Source organism: Centruroides sculpturatus, unplaced genomic scaffold (genome assembly GCF_000671375.1).
Source record: "Centruroides sculpturatus isolate CEXI.00-Female unplaced genomic scaffold, Cexi_2.0 scaffold150, whole genome shotgun sequence".
NCBI classification, from domain to species: Eukaryota; Metazoa; Arthropoda; class Arachnida; order Scorpiones; family Buthidae; genus Centruroides; species Centruroides sculpturatus.
In genome coordinates this window covers 784,304-808,624 of record NW_019384512.1, presented here as the reverse complement: position 1 = coordinate 808,624, position 24,321 = coordinate 784,304, and the positions used below count along the sequence as shown (strand labels likewise).

The 24,321-nt window shown below is 32.8% G+C and overlaps 1 protein-coding gene and 1 pseudogene across 3 annotated transcripts in view; one reads left to right on the top strand and one right to left on the bottom strand.

The window, feature by feature from the left end:
- Positions 1-15,729, bottom strand: part of LOC111622472 (E3 ubiquitin-protein ligase Praja-2-like) — a 49,608-nt gene extending 33,879 nt beyond the window's left edge. The window contains exon 1 of one of the 3 annotated variants that reach the window (XM_023364858.1): positions 15,619-15,729. The gene's annotated coding sequence lies outside the window, so the exon portion shown is untranslated. Of the gene's footprint in view, positions 1-15,552 lie in introns of all 3 variants that reach the window. The other 2 variants (XM_023364860.1, XM_023364857.1) reach the window with 2 other exon arrangements.
- Positions 15,730-21,591: 5,862 nt separating this feature from the next.
- On the top strand, positions 21,592-22,051 carry LOC111622481 (annotated as a pseudogene).
- Positions 22,052-24,321: the final 2,270 nt, after the last annotated feature.

Below are 24,321 nucleotides of genomic sequence, written 5' to 3'. Positions count from 1 at the left end.
CCATGCCTTACGCCGCCCTTGGTCATAGAAATGATGTAATTTGAATATAAATTATTTATAAATACGTATGTCAAGTTATATTTTTATTACTACGTAAAATATATTTAAGAGTTTACGACCACTGTACTGGGTGAGACGTTGAAACAAAAAAAGTTATGCATTCCATCACGTACATAAATAGTGTCGTAATTCGCCAAGTGCAAATCAGCAAATTCGTAAAATTTTTGTTTATTTTAAACAATCCGGATAATCGAAAATCCGGATAATGGAGGTTCTACTGTATATATAAAGCTATTCAAGTGTACAGTATATCTTATCTTCCCATGTCAAAACTTTTCTTACAGACATTTATAAACACTTACAATGTTTATTTTACTTCCTATAAATCATTAATTTCAAGCACACATTTACTCTTTAGAAGAAAAATCACTTCAATATTGACATTTTTCAAGCCAATCATTTTTTAACATATTGTTTTGATCATCACAACCTTATACATTTTTGTCATAAGTTCTCTGTTGATGTGTGTCTCCATATAAATATGGAGTTACTAATAGAGAACTTATAGAAGTTTAAAAATAAAATAGAAATAAATATACACACAAAATTCCTCTTATCTAGAAACTACCATAATTTCATACAAATAACCAACAGCAGCTCATATCTCAAAAATTTCTAGAATAGAACTGAAACTTTCCCATAGCCCATCCACATGATTTAGCCTGCACCACTTGAGCAACAGTTGAAAGCATGACACTTACTGTTATACAGTTTAAATGATACTGTCTCAAACGTTAAAACTTTGTTTTTCTATTACACTTTATTGTAAATGTAATTATAAAATAAGTGAAATTAACAAATGGAATATTGAAAGGAAAAAAAATTTCATGTATCAAAGAAATGCCTACAGAACAACATTTTCTTTTTTTAATGTTGCCTCATTTCTGTCTCTTATTTATCAGATAACTAGCAGATAGGCAACTTCTTTTATGGAAATATTAGCTATAGAATAAACGTTTTATCAATTTCAGATTGGTGATCATACTTACGTTGCAGTGACATCAGCAACCTCACTTAGTTCATGTTTGACAAGGGAAGACTCTTAAGTTACATTTTTAAATATTTTGGCAAATGGTAATTTTAATTAAATATTTTATATGAAGATTTTTGTAATTATTTTTGCTAATCAGTATTGGAGAATCTATCAGAAGACCATTTCAGATTGAAGTGACATACTTCATGAGTAGTTACCAAAGTTTTTGCAACCTCTAAACAAGTAGGGATGAGACTATGTCTTGGAGAGTGCGAGCAATGCATGCACAAATCTTGCACTCACACCTGTTTGTAGAAATCTCAGCATTTCTTATTTTCTTTTGACCTGGTTCTAAGTCCCCTGACTATCTACAAGTCTGGTTTATTTTATGTGTGTGTGGTTTGGGCACCAAATACTCTGTGCCAAATTGCAACTCCTGACATGTACTCCTTCATACCTCTAAAATCACAGCTGTTGACAGCAGTGTGATTTTAGAGATGAGACAGTCTCATCAATTATGTTATGCAATACCAAATGGGAGAACCCATTCTATATCAATTAAAGTAAAAATTAAACCAAAAAAAATTAAGAAAAAAATAATTTTAAATTTTATTATGCTATTTATTATTATAAAAAAATAAAGCAAATAAACCAAAATTATAATGTCATAATTAGTTATGATTTTGTTAACAAAATGGCAGAAAGTAACACTGTTGGGCATAAACAGTGTTACTTTCTGCCCAATTACAAACATTACAAAGTCACTAGGACTATAATTTTAAATCTCAAATAAACTTAAATCTTTACTTAAGGTATATCAAAATTAATTATTTAAATTGATGGAGTCAAATTATTTTAACAAATTCTTACATAATTGTATTGTAGAAAAATACACAAAAAATCAATTTTTCATTCTAACTTATGGAGAGCAGATAACTTTAACATTATGTAAATAATGAAATAAAAGTTAAAAATAAAAAGGTTAAAGGCAAACAAACCTAAGTGCAGAAAAAAACACTTTATTACATCGATAAATTCCCTAAATGCATTTTGCCAAACAGGCCTATTCAGTAGACATAGTTTAAGACTCCAATATCCTATTACAGATTTTCATTTATATATCCAACAAAAGTTTCCCAGTTTACTTAAGGTTTGATCAGTGACATTGACTAATCAATCATAGCTGTTATAATTTTAGTTTCAATCTGCTTTTCATTCTTAATTAATTAATATTTAAATGTTTTCTTAATTAATATTCTATGATGATAATCAATATTTCAAAACTTATAACCTATATTCAAAAATAAGTTTATGTAGAGATTAGAATTAGTGTTGTGCAAAATGATTCATTTGAATCAATTCAGTTGTAAGTTGATTCAGTGTTTTGATACATGAGTCATTAATGAAGCTATACACACTGAAGTGAAACTCTTACCAGTGAATGTAATGCACAACTCATGCAAGACAAGATATATATATATATGTAACATACATTCTGACTAAAACAAAGATATATTAACTATCATCATTATTATTTATTTATTTAACTTAATGAAACACCTTCCATCACTGAGAAATGTTTATTAAATGAACTCTAATGTTTTTGACCTAATAGAATAGGCCATCTTCAGGTATAACTGAATTTGAACATATTTTAAAAATTTAACATTCTAATGACGTAACATCCAAATATTTACATTTAAATTTAAAACAAAAACATTAAATAAATTAACAAATAAATAATAAATAAAATATATTAAAAAAACTAAAACAATGATATAAATAATAAAATAAAATAAAATAAAATACATAAAAATACATCTAAATTTAAGTACAGGTACAGACAGACTTTTTACATTTTAATTTTTCTTTTATGTAGAATTTACAAGTAGAAGGTAGTCCATCCGCATCCCTGGCATTAATACAACTATCCTTTAATTTACTTTTATAGATTTCAATTTTTTCTTTGTGCAATACCTATCTTCCCTATATTCTTCATTAGAATCAATGACAGCTATTAATGATGGGTCTTGTGGCTCATCATAGTCATTTTTGAAAAACCTCAAAATGGAATTTATAACAGATTCCAAAATACCCAAAACATTTATAATAGATGCTGTGAAAACATAATCCATTTTTATTAGCAGTTGTGTTCCTTCTAACACATCAGCAGGAAGTTAAATATTTCACATATCCATTAGCAGATAGCAAGCGCTACACCAAATAATGGAAAACGTGGAATGCTAATGATGGGGAACACATGGCCCTAAGGATAATCACTTCATTCCATTTAACTACAGAGTCGTCTGCTTGTGCCATACTTGACAAAATTGTGTTGCAGTACCTTTATTAATGTCATATTTGAGCTCGGTAAATCTAATAGCCAAATTCCTTCTGGTGCCCCAATATGGTCTTTCTTAATTCCTAATTGCTGATTTTCAAATGGAATTTTATATACACCCACTGAACGTTAGTGTTCGTTTAATAAACATTTCTCAGTGATATAAGGTGTTTGATGTTTTATTAAGTATTTAAAAAGTGATATTTGGTTATTTACTTAACTTTATTAATATTTTAATATTACTTTGATGTATTAACATTTTTATATTAGAAATATTTAAGCACTTTTGTATTTAATATATCATGATAATTTTTTTATATTTCTGTCATCATCATCATCAAGTTCACAAAAATGATCTTACTAATTTTAGACATTTTTTTTCTTTGATTGTTTTTATATATATACTTAATTTGAACACAACAGTCTTATTTAATATTTTAAAATAGTGTAAGCTGAGAATGATTCAAAAAAGGTTCAAAACATTTCTTAAAGTTCCAGATCCTAAATTTATGAATTTGTAAGGAATTATTCCTCAAATTAGAAATTTCACAGTTCTACAGTTTTTTCTAGCAACACAGTTTAATGGAGCTTTTATGTCACAATAAAATATACTGAATGCAGAGAAGAGAATGTCAATATTTTGAGAAAACAGGTTTTACTAAATTTTGCTAAAGTTTTCTGAATTTAACTAACATTTTTTACAACAAATTAGGCAAATTGCTAAAGAATATTTTCTGACATTGGGAGCTGTGGATTGGACAAGGGGCCTAACCTGAAGGACTAGCAGACATTTCAAGCAATCCTTTGAAACAAACATTTATAACTTAATTGGGCATACCAGCAGATTTATTATTGATCACAATTACTCATTACATCCTTCTAATTCAGCAAAAAATAAGTATTCTACATACATTTTCAAAAGAACAGAAGTTGTGGGTGTATGTTTATTTGTTCTTTCATCTTTTAATGGAAATGCAAATCACTACTGGTCAAAAGCAATTTTTGGTAAACAGCAAGTCTGTTAAGAGTTTGTGAACTACAAAATATTATTCAGGTTCAAGTATCAGCACTGCACTTTTACTTTGCTTTTGGGTTTAGAACATGCACTTTTCAAATGATATGCTTTTTGATTAACCAAAAAAACAAAAACTTATAATTAGTATGTTCTTTGTATTCTACATTAATAAACAATCATGTTTAATAATTGTTTTTTAGAACAATTATTAAACATGATTAACTATTCACTTGTAAATGATGTTAAACTGCAGCATTCAAAATGAAAACCAGCCTGTATTATCACTGCCAGGCCCTGAAGTCTACTGGCAGGACCTTCATTCATCCAAATTATCATTAACAGGTAGGTGTTAACTTGTTGAGTAACAATAGTATTAGATGCAGTCAAGCTGCTAAAGCTTAATCTACAATTTTGTATTATCCTTCAAACACATTAGTAATTGCTCCAAAGCAATTAAAATACTGTTAAAATGAGAACATTTCAATTTTTTTCAAATTTAGCAGATGTTCTTCAAACATTCCATCTTGGAAACAGCTATTTCCTGATGATGATCTGCTGTGTTGACTGAAAACTTTAGAAATATACTGTACATTCTCTGCTGGACTAACACTAAAATTCATAAGTGGTTTTTGATACTGTTAAATACTTCAAAATAAAACAGTCAAATAATATAGCAAATTTTAGAGCAAATGTATCATTATATTTATATGTCAGCAGCAATTCTGTCATTGTATTTAGTTCTTCATAATTCGAATGCAATTGTACTATTTGAAATATTAAACTTATAAATTATCTATATGGCAAATTAGAAGTAAATGAACTGAAAACTAGTGAAGTTTTCAGTTCATTTACTTCTAATTTGCCATATAGATAATTTATAATAGTATCTTTAATAATAATAATAATAATATCCATCACTCATTGCATTCTTCGAAAACACTATGCAGTACTGGAGAACAACACTACATCTCAGGGTTAGTAACACTTCCATACAAACAAACAAAATATTCATTAGGCAAGGAATTTTTCAAGGAGATTCCTTGAGTCCTCTTTGGTTCTGCCTAGCCCTGAACCCATTATCCAACATGTTAAACAACACGCATTATGGCTACAATATCAGACATGAAAAAACAACACAGTTTACACTGTCACATCTCATGTACATGGACGACATAAAACTTTATGCATCCACACAGAAACAACTTCATCAACTCCTACAAATCACACATTCATACACTAAGGACATACAAATGGAGTTTGGCTTAGACAAATGCAAAAAACTTCACATAGAAAAAGGAATCCTGAAGAAAGAAGATTTTGCACTTGGAAATGGAGACGTTATTGAATCCATGGAAGAGGGCGAGTTCTACAAGTATTTAGGATTCCAACAGGCCAAACTAACAGAACATACACAAATAAAGCAAAGATTAATTAAAGAATACCAAAGTAGGTTAAATGCCATTCTCAAAACACAGCTAAATGCAAAACACACAGTTAAAGCAATAAACACATATGTCATCCCAGTACTCACATACTCTTTTGGAGTTATACATTGGACTCACACAGATCTTGAGCAATTCCAAAGGAAAACAAGAACAACACTTGCTAAGCATGAACATCACCATCCTAAATCCGCCACAGAAAGATTAACCCTTCCATGTAAAGATGGCGGACGTGGCCTGATTGACATAGTTAACCTTCACTACAAACAAATACAAACAAGAAACATCACAATTACATAAAGCAGTAACTCTAGCAGACTCAAATAGCACACCATTAAACTTACACTCACAACATACATACATGACACAACATATAAAAAGCATAGACACCATTAGGCAATTGTGGGCTCGAAAGGCACTCCATGGCAGGCATCTTTATGACCTTGCCCAGGATTTTGTTGACAAAACTGCATCAAACAGCTGGTTAGCTCAGGGATGCCTCTTTGGGGAGATGAAAGGATTCATGATTGCCATACAGGATCAAGTCATAAATACTAAAAACTACAGAAAACACATACTCAAAGATACAACACTCACAAATGACTCATGCAGAAAATGTCACATCATGCCAGAAACTATACAACACATCACTTCTGGGTGCAAGCTCTTGGCACAGACAGATTATTTATACAGACATAAACAAGTAGCAAATATAATACACCAAGAGCTTGCAAAGAAACACAACTTGGTAGACATTCATGAACCATACAAGTATATTCCACAGATAGTATTGGAAAACAACACACACAAAATGTACTACAACAGAGCCATAATCACAGATAAAACAATTTACCACAACAGACCAAACATCACACTCATTGACAAACACAATAAAATCACATAAATTATAGACATAGCCATTCCAAACACTCACAATGTACAAAACACATGCACTGAAAAAATTAGCAAGTACAGTCGATCCCCCTATAAGATCATAGATACGTTCCATTCTTTAGGAATCCGATTTCTTACGAGTCCTTCCAATCACAGCCCGACATCGTGTCAAGTTTACGGACTACGGCTGTTTGAAAGGTTTTCTTCCATAAAATTAATCGATTCTAGACTAATCCGACTCAACATTTCCAAAATACGTATATATTTTTTGGAAATAATCCGTATAAACTACGCTATAAACAAAAAATTGTAGGATTACTTACTGAGTGTGCACCATTCGACATCGCCATTGCTAAAGCTTGTTTTCGTTGCAGAACAGCTCAGCAAACAGCGGCCGATTTCTAATAACTTATTTTTCTGCAAAAACTTTGGAGACATCATTAATATAGATAATTTTAATCGCCATTGAATAAGAAATGTTTCTTTCACAAGAAATGTATAAAATTACAGTACTGTATTAGACTTACGGTACCTAATATACATACTGTACAGACGATAGTTAGCGTAAAATCTCCGTAGCGTGGCGCTATGCGGCAGAAAAAATATATATAATTATAATAAAGTTACAATAAATTAAGTTAATGGGTAATTCCATGGAAAAGTGGACATTCTAGGGTGAAAATTTTTTTCACTAAATAATACTTTTTTTTGCTCCTATGATATTATCATATCTCTANATTTTGTCGAATACGTAGCGAGGTTTTGACTTTCTGATTCATGTGATGAAAACAACATTCTTCTAATTCTATTCACTTTAAAAATAAATAAATAAATTTGTATATAATGTGATGCATGCATTCATCTTCCTTATCTTGAAAGTGAAATTGAACAATTTCTCATCACATGTTCAAATTTCATAATTTTTCTTAATAATGTGTGTCATATTATTTTACATGTAATTTTAAAACATTTTTCACATAAATCTGAAGCTAATTAAGTGTTTCTCTTTAATCAGATGGTTATTTTTATTTTTATATAAATTTTATAAAAGTATCATCCCACATACGAAGTCCTTTTGTAACAAGTTAAACTAGTTGAAAAAATAAAATAAAAAATTAAATTTCACCATAAATGTTCAACTGGAATTAAATATGTTGTATTCTCATTTTATTTGACTATATATATATATAATATTTTTAATATATTTAAAAAATTTTTTAAATCATTTTTGACTCTCATTGAATTACTGAACATCTTTTATGCAATATATTTGCATTCTAAGCAATATCTTAGAGTCAGAATTAACCAAAGAAAATAACACTAATGTGTAAAAGTAGGCTATTTAACTTTTTTAACTTCAAGAAATTCAAATGTGTAAATGTATAGATAAACAAATTATAAATAAAAGTCACAACAGTTTGTTTACAAATGTCTGTATGTCAACTTTTTGGCCACTTTTGGTACATCGACGGCTCCTTTATCAGAGATCTTTTATTTATTTTTACTTCGAAGTCTAATTATTAAGGAAATATACATAATTAATGTATTTATTTATTCTATTGTCTTGTTTTCTTAATTAAGTTATATATAGAATAACTTCGTAAATTCATTTAGTCTGAATATCACAATATTAATAATTGTTTAAAAAAAATTACTAGGCAATAATTGGATTTATTATTTAATTAATATTTGGTATTAATCTTTACGTTGGTACAGATTATTTATTTATAAGATTTTTAAACTTTTAATTATTATAATAATAAAAATGTTATATAAAAGTAGGTGATATATGTTGTTTAAATTTAAATATTGACATTTTTGTGATAACAGAAATCACAGATGACTTCTGATCTGATATATTTTTGATAATCTCTCTAGTAAATGATAATCTTTGATGGATGTTTAGAAATATGATATATTCTCTATAAAATGATACTTTTTATAATGTTATGATAATTATTGATTAAAAAGTACAGAAATATAGCAATTGACTGATATCTTACAACTTAATGAATTTGTTATTTATATATTAAAAATATCAGAAATTTCAATAATATTATCATTTTGTAAGCTACAAAGTTCACCATTTAAAATACGGAAGATTTATTATCAAAAGTTTATTGAAATTTATACAATGTAGATTGATATCTTAAGAATTTCATAAAGTTTTAAATGATTATGGAGTATACGGTGATTAAATATAGTCACAAAGTCAAATAAAGTTGCATATTTGAACCCTAATTTGACTTTGAGTCTTATTTTGTTGTGATTAATAAATTTTTGATGCTACAACTTGCACTTCATTCATTATCAAACGTTGTTCTATAATTTCAATATTATAAATGTCATTTTTAGTAATTCATTTAAAATAAATCTAATATATACAATTTGTAATAAAAATAGAATAATTCAGCAAGAAATAATGTTTTCTTAGATATGGGTAATTCCATGGAAAAGTGGACATTCTAGGGTGAAAATTTTTTTCACTAAATAATACTTTTTTTTGCTCCTATGATATTATCATATCTCTAAATGTAAAAAAATAATATTTTTGGCAACAGTTAGTCACATGATCAGGCGCCATCTTGGATTTTTCCAAAAGTTGTTTTGCAGCACATGGTGACTGAACATTTGAGCATATAAAAGGAAACTATTTTCTTCTGTTACTTTGAGAGTCTGGATGACTTGTTGATAATAGTAAAAAGTAAGTATCTTTAGATTATAAATCCTTGTAGAAAATATAATAATTTAGAATCCTTGTGGATATAATGGAAATGAAATGGATCAGCTATTGATCTGTTACATCCGTTACATTTTATTACAAACTTCTCTATATCTTGGTCATTAAGTTACTGAAACTTTTGTAATTACACATTCTTCTAATGATTTTCATCACATTTAAATGTAACCTCATGCAAAGATGATTGAAGTAATGCTTAAGAAAATTATGCATGTAACTGATGTAACAAGTGCATTGTAACGGATGTAACAGGAGAGGTTGTTACATCAGTTATATTATATTTCATTAATTTTCTCTTTTATTTAGATGGCAGCTTTACCAGAACCACTTGGCAAAAAAGTAGCAATGACAGCTGCAGAGAGGATGAGAAAGTATAGGGCCAAGATGAGCTTAGAAAAGATAGTTGAAACAAAAAGAAAAAATGCAGAAGACCAGAAAGCTCGTAGACAATCCTGGACAGCTAGTAAGAAACGCTCAGAGGCAGCAAAATCAAGAGAGAGGATGAGAGCTATGAGAAAACGCAAAAAAGAACTTAATCCTAATCAGGACTTGTCCTTAAATGAGAGCCCTTCAAAGTCTTTCATCACCCCGCAGTCATATGGGAAAGCAGTCCAGAGAGTAAAGAGAGCTTTACCTGTATCACCAAGAAAGCAGAGAGCAATTGTGAAAAAACTAGCAATTCAGTATGGAATTGAAACTAAAAAACAGCCAAAGACACGAGAGGACAGTGATAATGAGACCAAACGATTGGTTGTAGCATGTTATGAGAGTGACATTATATCACGACAATGTCCAGGAATGAAGGATTATGTAACAGTTCGTAAGGATGGTGCCAAGGAAACGATACAAAAAAAAATTATGAATATGACTGTGATGGAGGCACATAGACTTTTCAAGCAAGAGCATCCTGGGGTTAAAGTAGGAAAATCATTATTTGCAAAGTTAAGACCTGCACATGTGAAATTATCATCACACAAAGACCACAATGTTTGCTGTTGCAAGTATCACGAGAACTTCCAGTTACTTTTAGATGGATTTAAAAATGCTGGTTTCAACTTACCTACACTTGATGAGATTGTGAGAAACTCTGTTTGCATGTGGGTACCAAGTTGTTGCCTGAACAAATGCACAAAATGTGATAAGGTGTCTGCCTTTGTTGACCAGTTGATGGGAAATGTTTCATCTGATGATGAAATTATATACTATCAGTGGGATTCAGAGAACAAGAAAGAAGCCATAAAGTCTACTGCAAAATATGCAGTTGAAGTTCTTACTGAACAGCTGACAATGATGAGGCATCACTGTTTTATTGCAAAGACTCAGCTAAGAGCAATGAAGTTCCTAAAAAATAATCTGAGCTCAGAAGAAGCAGTGATGCAGGTAGACTATTCGGAGAACTTTGCGATTCGACAGCAGAATGAAATAATGGCTGCTCACTGGGTATCTGAAGGGGTTACACTGTACACTTGTGTTATAACACAGAATGGTTCTAGCACAAATTATGTAGTAGTGAGTGATGACTTGCAACATGATAAGTTTTCAGTGTTTTGTTGTAACCAGCTTATTTTAGAAGAACATCTGAAGAACAATGCACATATTTCCACCCTCCATATATGCTCAGATGGAGCTCCTAGCCAGTTTAAGAACAGGTATATTGTTTCTCTTGTCTGTGAGCCAAAGACTGTTCATCCCAGTTTGAGTTCCATCACTATGACTTTTTTTGGGACAGCTCATGGAAAGGGTCCAGTTGATGGTGTTGGTGGCACAATTAAGAGAGCTGTATGGAGAAGTATTCTTCAGGGAAAAAATGTCATCAACAGTGCAGAGGAGTTCTTTGAAGTAGCTAAAAATGTATCTGACAAAGTTAAAGTACTGTTTCTCTCAAAAACAAAGATTCAAGCCTGCAGAGAAGAGAAGGGACCTGAGTGGACAAGTGAAAATATTCCAGCAATTCCTGGGCTAAAAGGTTTGCACTATTTTCAATTAGGAAGCACATCTGATTTTCAGTGCTGTGAAATTTACCCCAGAGAATTTGTGTGGCCAATGAAAAATGTGTTTGCATGCCCAAGCTATACTGTTGATAAAAATAAAGAAAAAACAGTTACAGACATCTGTGTTGGAGACTATGTAGCAGTTTTGTATGAAAACGTTGAATTTTATGGGACTGTAAATGAAATAGCTTCAAATGGCGATATGCTGGTCAATGCTATGCAGCCTACTAGGAGAGGTTGGGTATGGCCAACTAGAAAGGATGAGATATGGTATGAATCAGATAATGTATTAAAAAAGGTTGATCCTCCTGTTCCTGTTAACTCTAGAGGGGTTATGGTTTTTAACTGAATTTGTACAGTACATTGGAGTTGCAGGTTACATCCGTTACATTTTTAATGTTACATCCGTTACATGTAATTATCACATGACCATCAATAAATGAATAATTTTATAAAAGTTCCAATGGTTTTACTTTTTTTCTGATACTGTGTTATATGTTTCATACGAATTGTGCAATAAAAAAATATAAAGTTTCAGAGAAGTTTGGCATTTCATTAGCTACCAAAAATGTAGTGTCCTTTTCATGTTACATCTGTTACAAAATTTTATAACCAATATTCACCAAAGTTTATTAAGATAGCAAATGTAACTCACTGTTATATTATTTGTCCTAGTTCACACAACAATGCTACAATAGTCTCTTATTTTTAAGAGCAGTAACTTTTTCACATTAAATGAGATTATTGAAAAATCTGGACTGTGTATGTTACATCCGTTACAATGGAACATCCCTAATATATAATTATATATACAGTACCTAATTTATATATAATTATATGTACAGTACCTAATTTATATATAATTTATATATAATACTGTACAGACGATAGCAAACTCTCTGTAGCGTGGCACTTGACGGCAGAAAATAGTTCGGCTGCCCGATGATGTTTCACGTAATTATAGAAGTATTTTTTTACCTTTTTTTTACAGATACCGTCGCAATTTTTTCGCAGTTTTATAGGAATCGTAATTATAGGGATCGTAATTATAGGGGGATCTACTGTACACAGAACTCGCCCAGGAAATAAAGCATCTTGGAGGATGGATAGGGTGCTTATTGTACCTGTCGTTCTCTCCTCTAAAGGTGTCATACCACACACGCTACACAAAAGCCTGGGAACATTACAATTGAGTAGAAATACATACATCACACTACAGAAGGCCACTATATTGAATACATGCCACATTGTTAGGAAATTCCTGAATACAGACACTGACACACACATTTAATTTTAGTTTTGTTTTTGGTTGCTATGCCTTGACTCTGGTCCGGCATAGTACACAGCCACCGGTGTGAACCGAGTATCCCACTAAACCCAACATAATAATATAATAAAATATCTTTATATTAGGTAACCAAAAAAGTTCTGTCATTTTTTGTGAAACTAGGCTACAAAGTTTAAAGAATGTTAAACGCAATACACAATAGATGGCACTAAAATTCCAGCAATATGTTAATCAAGATTTAATGCTGACTCATCTTATATAAAGAGAAGCAGAAAGGTTATCTCTTAATATTATAAAAATTGAAAATTAGAGACTAAACTGTACATAGAGATTACAGATACACTTTTCACATTGGGCACAGAAAGCCGTTGACATTATTATTATTATTATTTTTTTTTTCTTTCTTTTAGATCAGAATTTCTCAACTTTCCTATAATTTCACATTGTCAGGTTGTAGAGAATTATCGCGGATCCATTCAGCCAATTATTTGAAGTTCAGTCCAATATTCAGAGATTAATTGTGGGCCGCAGTACGCTACATGCAATTAAATTAGCTTCAACTTTTTATTTCTTTTTGCAAATCAGCTCAACCACCCATGCCTCTTCCTGGCTATGCCCATGCATATAGCCAATATCAACAAGAAACTACAAGAAAGCAGTTTTCATCAAAGTTAGCTTGACAATGTTCGTTAAACACAGATAAAAATGTTTGCTTTCTTGTAGATTCTTGCTTGATCATGGTTGTATATAGTGTTTTTTTAACATACAGTGGAACCCCGGTTAACAAACTTAATCCGTTCTGCAACTCCGTTCGTTAACTGAAGCAATTTTTCCCATAGAAATTAATGCAAATGCAATTAATCCGTTCTAGTCTCCGAAATTTTTGTCATTTTATTTGTAATATACAGTAATTTTCTTTGATGAAAATGTAGGAATGATAGAATGTAGTATCTATCATTACAGCAACAAACATGTAAACTTTGTTTAATAAACTAGCACTGTACATACCTTCATTTGTTGTAGTTGGTGGCAGAAAAGTGGAGATATACGAACCTTAATGCTTAGAAGGGGAATCCTTTCTAAAAAAATAATGGGTAGCACTTCATTGAAAGATTCTTAGAGTCGAAGTCTCTTTCAGTAAAAAAACCCACCAGTGGCTAAGTAGTCTTCGTACCTTGAAACGGGGAGTTTGTTCGTGAGTTTGCACTTCGCTCAGACGGGCTGGCCATGTGGAGTTTTCCGGGATTTCTTGACGTCTGTAACACCTAAATAGGGACCAGTTTCCCTTAAAAACACCTCCCAGAAGGCATTCCCCCTAGTCAGATTGCCCAAGTGTTGCGTTGTCATAACTTAACAAAGAAACAAACTCTTTCCATAAGGAACAAGAAATTGATTTAAAGTTGATTGTCTTATTCTTTTAAGCAAAATTTTTCTCAAATGCGATAGCGCATTGTCGTTTTCTATTGCCACTATGACTTTTTTCTTTCTTTGATGCCATATTGATTAAATATATAAATCACAAAACTGAAAAAAGTAGTATAACACAAACACTTGGAAAAGCAATGCTTAACTCGCACATGCCTAGTACCAACTAAAATTTGACACAAAATACCATTACGTTCATTATCCAAGACAAAATTTTTGCAAAATAAAAGTTCGTTAACCGATTTGGTCGTTAACCAGGACATTCGTTAACTGGGGTTCCACTGTATATCCAGTTTTGAGTAATTGCTTTTATTTTCATTACATTAACCAAATGAAACATTCAAATATAATGCCTATTGAAATATTCTTTATTTTGTTGAGAAAATAAAACAACTAAACAGAATATTCTATAGTATAAAGCTTTATTCATTCACAATTAAACTTTACTGGTCTTATAGTGGCTTCACCCACTACAAAAGCTCAATGAACATGCAAATATTTAAAACTTTTCTTTTTGATAGTTCAGCACACTGTAACTTATTCAATTCAAAGTATAAACTCACTCACTCATCAATCAAGACTAGTTAAAAGTTGGAGTCTGTACAATTTTATTGAGTCCAACTTCAATTATACCAAAACCATTTCAAATTTTGATTCCAATCCACATTCCATTATGGACGTACTGTACAGAACAATGATGTTCCTGATGGATTTACGCACAGAGATTCATATCTCCCAGATAAATTTATTTTTCTTTACGTAAAAAAAACTTATCATCAACGTCAAACATGGCAAAATATGCAAAGGAAGATAAAATAATGTAAAAAACAACCCCATTGTTCATTCTTCTTTCAAATTCATAATTTTCATTAATATGTGGCATAAATTTACGTTTTAAAAATAAGAGTATGATAATTTCCCTGAAAGACAAAAGCATTGTGTCCATCACTTGCTTGACCAAATGGCATTGTATATTCATTTAATATAAAAAGAAACAGTCAGAAAAAAAATGATATAAATCTAATTCGAATCTGAAACTACAGTATTTGTACCCAGTATTTATATCTTTTCGAGTGATATAAATAAAGATATGAATAAAATATTGAATTTTAATCTAACTCATGGAACTAATCAAATTGAGAAACTGATTAATTTTCAATTATCGATTTCAATAAATCCAGCTTATGTTGTCTTACATAAATATATATTTCCGAATAATGAATAAGATTTTAAAAACACCAATCTTACCGGATGATAATTAAAACACGACGGTTACATTTTAAATTTATTAAAGAAAATTAATTATTATAAATACATAATATATAGACCTATGTGATTATTACCCCCATTTATTTTTGTAAATGAAATATATGTATAAATTACCTCAGCATAAAAAGAAAATAATAAAATAAAAATTAGCAACTTAAATTCTTAACTTTCACAGCTTACAATATTCCATTTCGACATTTCGCCCTCTACTCTTCTTTCTTTTGTTTTCTCTTCTAACCGTTACAGAATTTTTTTTCTTACATAATATATTTTAAAAATTACGTATTAATACGATTTGATTGACAAAAAATTATTGATAAAAAATATAATTAAATTTAAAATCATAACTTGAAAAAATTTTTTACTTAATATTATAAACACAATTGTATAATTAAAAAATATAATTGCTATCCAATGAAAATGGATTGTACTTTTTTAAGAGTCCTCTTTCGGATTATTTTCAGAAAAAGACAAGTTTATTTTGAGATGACTGTTTAATATTTTATGATTAATAATTTATTTGATTACTTCTACTAAGAAGTAATCAAATAAATCATTGTATAACTGTGGCCGGATGGCCGAGTGGTCAAGGTGGCAGCCTACCGTTCTAAGGGACCCGCGATCGCATCCCGGCGGGTCGGAATCATTCACCACCCGGATGCCCCATTGTGGGCCTGGCCGAACCCATAATGGGCCTTCTAAAAGAGGTCCTCTTAGTGCCTACAGAGCGGAGTTTAAAAAAAAAACTTTATTAAATTTTTCTAATAAACATATAAGGGGCTATCCATTAGTTACGGTTTTTGAGACACTTTTTGATCCCCTCCTTGTATATAATCCCTCTTTAATTACGTGTATGGTACGAACTGTTGTTTATGGACCACCGTAACATTGAAGAAATAACAGAAAATATTGGATGATCTTTTTAAATTGATAATTTATTCACACGACTAGTAAGTAGGCTTATATGAACAAATTCATATGCCACTAATATACTAAAAAAGCCCGTGTAGACATTGCCTCGATTTCCTCTCTATCCATCGTGTTCAATGATATACTTTTAGCAATCCTTTCCCCTTACAATGTACAGTATAGTAATATTAGAGATGGGTAGTTCCGATCGGAACCGTTCCAAAAGAACTGTTAACAGATATTTTGTGATAACCAATTGGAAACAAGCAGTAAAATCTAAAGGTAGAACGTTTAAAATTTAATTAATTTATGGATATCTCCAGTAGTTAAAGAGAAGACGCTTATAAACTCCTTATGAGAACTTCTGCGCTCTCTTCTGTTCAGACCAATTCTACCTTTCCAATAATTTCGACTATTAAGTTTGCTAAAGGTTCTAATGTAAAGCTATCTCTTCTCCTTTCTCCTTTACCTGTAACTTTACGCTTGTCACTTACATTGATCATTTGAATAGGCACAACACTATTGAAGAAGTCTGCCTCCAATTGGCCCATCTATTAGCCCGAATCGGTAATCATTATGAATATCTAAAACGCATTTTACTATGCAATTGGTATCATGATTAGTGGTGGTATCTTTTATAATATTACCGTAAATTCTGTACAAGAGCCCTTACTCGATTAAACGTCTTGTATATTTCACATTCATTCATTCATTAGTTTAATTGTACATTTAAAACAAGGTACAAAGTCCTGCCCCGCAGTGAGCATTACAGGAGCATATCCGTTACATAGTTCCACCGAGTTACAGTATGCACTAATGAACCAAGCAAAGTGAAAAGAAAAATAAATAAAAAAATAAATAAAAACACAATGACAATAAAAGACCCAAACAAAATGTGGAGCAGCTTGCTGCAGCAAATAACAGATTACTTATCTGCAGGAATATTTTCGCAAAAGAAGGTCGCAGTAAATACAATAATTCTGACAAAGTGTTTAACAGCATTTATCCCGTGCAGAAAATTTGTAAGACAAAGATTTGAGAATCCCATGAGTCCATATATAATATGCGTACAAGTAAAAAAAAAACAAAGTCCACACAGCTAATAATTGTAAGTACCAATTCCAACACTTTAAATCCAAAAACAGAGAAAGATGATGAAGCTTACATATTTCTTACAGTCAGCAAACACAAATATATATAGAGAAGCGATGATCTGCTTGTATTAGTTGTTGTGCTAAGAAGCAGAGGTAGCACTACGAATTAAACAATTTGTGCCCTGTAAAGGATTCCATAATTATTAAGGTAAGTAGTCAGCTGTCTTAATATATAAGGCTTTTGCTTTAATGTAGAGTGGACACTCCTTATCCAGTGTGTTNATAACAGATTACTTATCTGCAGGAATATTTTCGCAAAAGAAGGTCGCAGTAAATACAATAATTCTGACAAAGTGTTTAACAGCATTTATCCCGTGCGGAAAATTTGTAAGACAAAGATTTGAGAATCCCATGAGTCCATATATAATATGCGTACAAGTCAAAAAAAAAAAAAAAGTCCACACAGCTAGTAATTGTAAGTATCAATTCTGTGAGATAGCCGGGGACGTAGATCTTAGTCTACGTCGCTTACGGGCACTAGTCGGTAAGACCAGTCTCTGTCGTCTAAAGAACGGCCTTTCCCGAACGTAGGGGAAACGAGTGGCGGAGGGTCTTATAGTTAAGTTAGAATTTAGGGCGGAAGTTGGTGATGGCGAATTCACCTTCTTCCTTACGTCAGGGTCCCGACACCAGTTTGTCAATTTCTCGATCCGCGGACAAACACGCGTGCGATTACTTTATAGATCTGATTCAGAGACAATTTAAAGGACATATCTTATATAAAACAACAAGAGTAAATTTAATGATTCAATATAAGTAAAACTAATACAAATATCAATGAACGAGAGTTATAAATACGACAATTAAGATACCCGTCGAGAGAGATACGAACTATATTATAACCGATACGAGAGAGAGAGAGTTACAATCATTGTTTGAAACATACGACTTGTTTTAGTTGTCGTTCGTCTTCTTCTCTATAGGCAAGGGACACTTTGGAGATAAAGTTCATTTACTTCTTTCTATGGGAGATCGATATGTGCACAAAATCAAAGTATAATTTCTAAGTGCTAACTCTGGAATTATTCTATGTGATTCGTCTAAGGGCGTTGGTCATGAGGAGGAAAACATGTGGAGTTCGGACACTTCCAGCTCTGTCGATGAACTCCCCGAATTCTGACAGATTTCCTCTATATGTCACGATCGGCGACCAATCATCATGCAAAGATTCCTCCGTGAGAACGGATGGAAAGGGGAATATGTGAGGGGTAAACATTTCCCATCAAAGCGAGAGTTTTCGCAGATAAGGGAAAAACAGAGGATGTACTAACTTCTGTGAAAGGAAGTAACATCTGTTATCTATTTTCCCCACGTTAAAACGTTATTTTTCTCACCTAAACGAAAGAATATTTTATAACAAAATATTAACATTATCAATAAAATTACTGATTTAGACCCAGGGGCCTTTCAGGTCTCACAATTCCAACACTTTAAACCCAAAAACAGAGAGATGATAAAGCTTACAATATTTCTTACAGTCAGCAAACACAAATATATATAGAGAAGCGATAATCTGCTTGTATTAGTTGTTGTGCTAAGAAGCAGAGGTAACGCTATGAATTAAACAATTTGTGTCCTGTATAGGATTCCATAATTATTAAGGTAATCAGCTGTCTTAATATATAAGACTTTTTCTTTAATGTAGAGTGGACACTCCTTATCCAGTGTGTTATGTTCATGTTTATCTAGGCCAGTCCTCAAACAATTAGCACATTTAGGCTTTTCACTTTTTTTTGTACATGTCTTAAACAAATGATCATCACCACAATGGCTACAAACTTTTTTCGGTGATGAGCAACTTGCCGCCAAATGTCCAAAAGCATGACATTCGTAGCACTGTCGTATAGGAAAAAAATCATAAACATTACACGTTTTCCACTGAACATAAAGATATCCTTGTTTTTTAGTCATTGCCCTAATCTCCGGTGACATTTCTAACACCAATGATAAAAACTCGTCATTTCTCTGTTTGATTGAAAATCGAATGTTTAAAATCTTTTTAAACTCCTTCATCGTGTACTTCTGTGAAAAAATGTTCTGTTCAAGCAGGTATTCTAGTAGGTCCTCTTTGGTAACTGAGTTGGGGACTGAAGTCACTTTCATAAGAGGAAGACGCCGTCTTGTGTTTCGTGCCTTTAATCCTTCTATTTTGTCTAATTGTTCCTAAAAGTATTCAGCCTCCTCTCTGATAGGAAAATCAACAGCAATTCCACCCTTGTTAATCTTACGAATATGCTTGACAGGCACCTTATGCAATCTTTGATCAAAAGAATTAGTGAGCAATGTCTTAGTCTCTTCCGATGTGCTCTCTTTATTATTATTGTAAACTAGAACGGTGTATTACGTTGGTAACGAGGATTCCTTTTCAGACTGTGTATTCTTCAAAGAATTAAGATCGCGTTGTAAAATATCTCTATATGTCAGAGCAGTAGTCCCTTGAGAACCTTCCACCCCTAAAAGTGGAGGTTTTTCTAAGTCACAAATAGTCTGTTTCACTTCCTGAATAGCCTCTAAATTTTTGTCACTCTGAGCAACAAGCTGACCAACAAGCAGCTGTTTGACATCCTCTTTCGTTGCCAACAAATCAAATTTCTGAAGCAGGAAATCTGATATGGTATTTTCCTAATTACCTCTTCGGCGCTCTTCACTAAGGTAATAAATTTATCTGTAATAAATCTAATATGTTCCTCAGTACCCAATCGCCCTTTTGGGTTATTACGGAAATATCTCTTTAAATCCTGAATTGCTTCCTTAGATTCCTCCAGAAATTCTTCAATAGCCATCACTGAGTATAATAACTTTTAAAATTAATAATTTCCNCAATCGCCCTTTTGGGTTATTACGGAAATATCTCTTTAAATCCTGAATTGCTTCCTTAGATTCCTCCAGAAATTCTTCAATAGCCATCACTGAGTATAATAACTTTTAAAATTAATAATTTCCAAAAAATTAATAATATGAAGAAAGAACATACGACTTCCGGTAAAAATTCTGGAATCTTCTATGGTAAACGTCATTGACCGTTACTATGGCGACAGTCGTTGTAGAAGAATTTTGAAAAAACCTAATAGAGAGGTTGAGGCGCACGTATTTAGCTCAAAACGTGTACGGGTAACGGGTGAGCGCCGCCATCTGGCAGTTCTGGACCGTCGATAATGGCGTTTGCTACGTGTAGCTTGGTTAGTACACGATCGGCTTAAACGTCTTCATTTTTTGTGTTTGGGGTTAAAATTATGATTTATTTTGCTTCCGCCATTTTTTTCAACTTATTTCCCGTGAGTCAATGCGCGATGTTCACTGAGTCACGTGATGTTATGAACGTGTGCCTCTACGATTTTTGCTTGGACTTGAAACGTGTAACGTGTACTTCTGCTACCCGTACACGTTTAACGTTTGAACTTGTGCCTCAACCTCTCTAATAACTTCGCGAAAAATTTTCCTAGGTTGAAAAACTTAACAGATTCTTAATCCACATGGAAAATGCTACCCAGAAATATATAACACTTAGAGCTTAAAGTAAAAATTTCAGCAAAAACTCAATTCGAATACAGAGCAAAATTTTCCTGCATTCATTTGTATATTTCACAATAATAAATTCCCATTTAACAGTCTTAACAATCGAATGGCTGAGTGGTTAAGATAGCGGTTGTGAGGAATCAGAATCTAAACCGGCTGCCTCTCTGGGAGATGCAAAATTGAATCCGGACGAGCTGAAAAACTCCAGGAATTTTGCGGGAGAGGACATCCTGAATATGTTAAGTCTTGTTCTTCACAACCCGGCCGCCCCATTGTAAGGCTGATCAAAACCTTAATGGACTTTCTTGGAAAAGTTTTCTTATCACCTGCATGATGAGATAGCAAATAATAATAATAATAAAATAAAAAATGTAAAAAAATTTCCATAACAAATCATAATGGTTCCGGTTTCATAATATGGGGATATCGCCCCTATTTTGTGAATGGACTATTTGACTTACAGAAATTGTCATCGCACATCGTTTAGCGATTCTGTTTATTTCCTACATTTCCTTCATTTCTTGTGAACTAAAATCCACTACATTTCTCATTCCTAAGCGTTTCAAATATTAAGATGCCTAAAATTAGTTCATATACCGTTAGTAAATAAATAGAAGTCATTTAATGGTATAAAGAAAATGGCCTTATCATTAATCAGACTTGAAGACATTTCAGCACTGATAGGAAGAGTATTAGAAAATGACTTGCGAATGAGAAATTTTTGGTAAACAATTATGGAGAGGGGGAAAAAATACGAGGAAACTAAGCGGACGAAACAGTCGTTCGAAGAATTAGGCAATATATTATAGCATTTGAATTTTTCAAACGAAGTGGGAAACGATCTGGCATCACAAGCGGATAGCTCATCGAGGAAACCCTAAAAATCGTTAATTCTTTGAACATAGCGTACTTTAAAGCTATCTCTATGTGTATCAAAAGATGGAAAAAGATTCCATGTATCAATGAGTAAAGAGACCAAGAAAAGCCAGAAGCTCCCCGCTGATTACGATAAAGCAATGACGGTCTCTTTATAGCTGTAAGAGAGTATCGCATTATAAATAATTATCCAGTACAGTAATTGTACAGTACAGTAATACAGTACAGTAACCCGTCTTATAGGGGGATCCCCCTATAAGACGGGTTCCTATAATTACGATTCCTATAAGACGGCGAAAAAATTGTGGCGGTATCCGTAAACAACGATAAAAAACTTCTATAATTACGTAAAACGTCATCGGGCAGCCGAACTACTTTCCGCTGTCCAGCGCCACGCTACGGACAGTTTAAGCGGGTAAATTGAGTTTAGTATCGTCTGTACATATAATTATATATAAATTATATATAAATTAGGTACTGTATATATAATTATATATTAACTTAATTTATTGTAACTTTATTATAATTATATATATATACTTTCCGCCGTCTAGCGCCACGCTACGGACAGTTTAGGCGAGCTATCGTCTGTACAGTATGTAAATTGGGTACCGTACGTCTAATACATTACAGCACTAATTTTATACATTTCTTGTGAAAGAAACATTTCTTATTCAACAGCCATAAAAATTATTTATATTAATGATGCTCCAAAGTTCAACGAATTTTTCGCAAAAAAATAACATCAGAAATTGCGGCCGCCGTTTGATGCGCTGCTCCGCGACGAACACAAACTTAAGCAATGGCGTAGTCGAACGGTGCACACTTGGTAAGTAATCCTACAATTTTTTGTTTATAGCGTAGTTTATACGGATTATTTCCAAAAAAATATACGTATTTTGGAAATGTTGAGTCGGATTAGTCTAGAATCGATTAATTTTATGGAAGAAAACCTTTCAAACAGCCGTAGTCCGTAAACTTCACACGTGTCGGGCTGTGATTGGCTGTGATTCCTACAAAATTGATTCATAAAGAACGGAACGTATCTACTGTCTTATAGGGGGATCGACTGTACATAACATTTTCAATATGAACCAAATACGCTGCATTTCGATGAACCCTAGGGAAGACCCAATAAGATGATGGACAAAAAACAAAAACAGTGAAGATTGCCAATAGAGAATAGTATGCTCTATCGAAAGTTGGACTGGCAGCAGATACTTCAGGTCACAAATTTCCGGGATTCGTGATACCAAAGGAGCCTACCGTCAATTCTTTCCAGTATATCCAGAAAGTTTAAGATCGCAAGCAACATGACAGTCATCTAAGACTACGTCCTACGTGGCAGCGTCCAGCGACTGCGGCGTGAACTCGCTTATAAGCGGAGCGGACAAACCGGTTCAAGCAAATGTGCGTATCCAGAGTAACTGCGTTTAGCGTGTAGCGACCACCAGATGACGCTGCTACACGCGCATGCAGGAAGCAGCTACCAAGCCAGTTTGATCGCCGCTTCCACTGCTCGCGCTTCCAATGAAGAAAATGACTAATTTTGAAGATGAATGTAAACAGAATGATAAATAAATTGTGTATATATGTTGTATGTACTTTAATTAATAATATTTTACATAATTTAATAATTTCTGATTTTGTTAAAAAATAAATAAAACTTTTTTTAACTTATTATTCTATAAAGATTCTTTATATTTGTTGTGTATCTAGTTAGCGATAACAATTAACTGTCAAATTTACCGTTTTAATGCTGTCATATTTTCCATAGTAGCGTTCGACAAAGTCTTCTCGTCGCCGTCTTGTAAACAACACGCGTCCACTCTGGATAGAAGTCGCTCGCGAGTTGGAAGTGCGTACAAACATTCTTTCCACCTGCGGTCGCTGGACGCTGCCACGTAGGACGCAGCCTAAGATTGCCAACTCTCCCATATTTGCCGGAATTTGACAAAAATCTTAAAATTGTTCCAACCCCCAGTTTAAGGCCTGTTTCTTCACGTTTACGCAAAGGGAATTAGAGAGTGTATATTAATAAACCCATGGGCATAGCCAGGAAGGGGCATGGGTGGGCACGGCCCCCCCAGTTAACCTGGTGCCCTCCTCAGAAAATCACAGCCGAAAAAGTGTTTAGCCGATTTGCAAAAAGAAATAAAAAGTTGAAACTAATCTAATTGGGTGTAGTTTTTTTTTACTCTTTCCGCCCTGTGGGCATTAAGAGGGCCTCTTTTTGCAAGCCCATTATGGGTTCGGCCAGGCCCACAATGGGGCTGCCGAGTAGTGAGGGACGGTGCCCGACGTATCTGAACGGACCACCCCTCGAAAAATTCCTGGGGATTTTCCGACCCGTTCGGATTGAACCCGGGTCCCCCAGAGCGATAGGCTGCCACCTTGACCGCTCGGCCATCCGGCCGCATTATTGGGT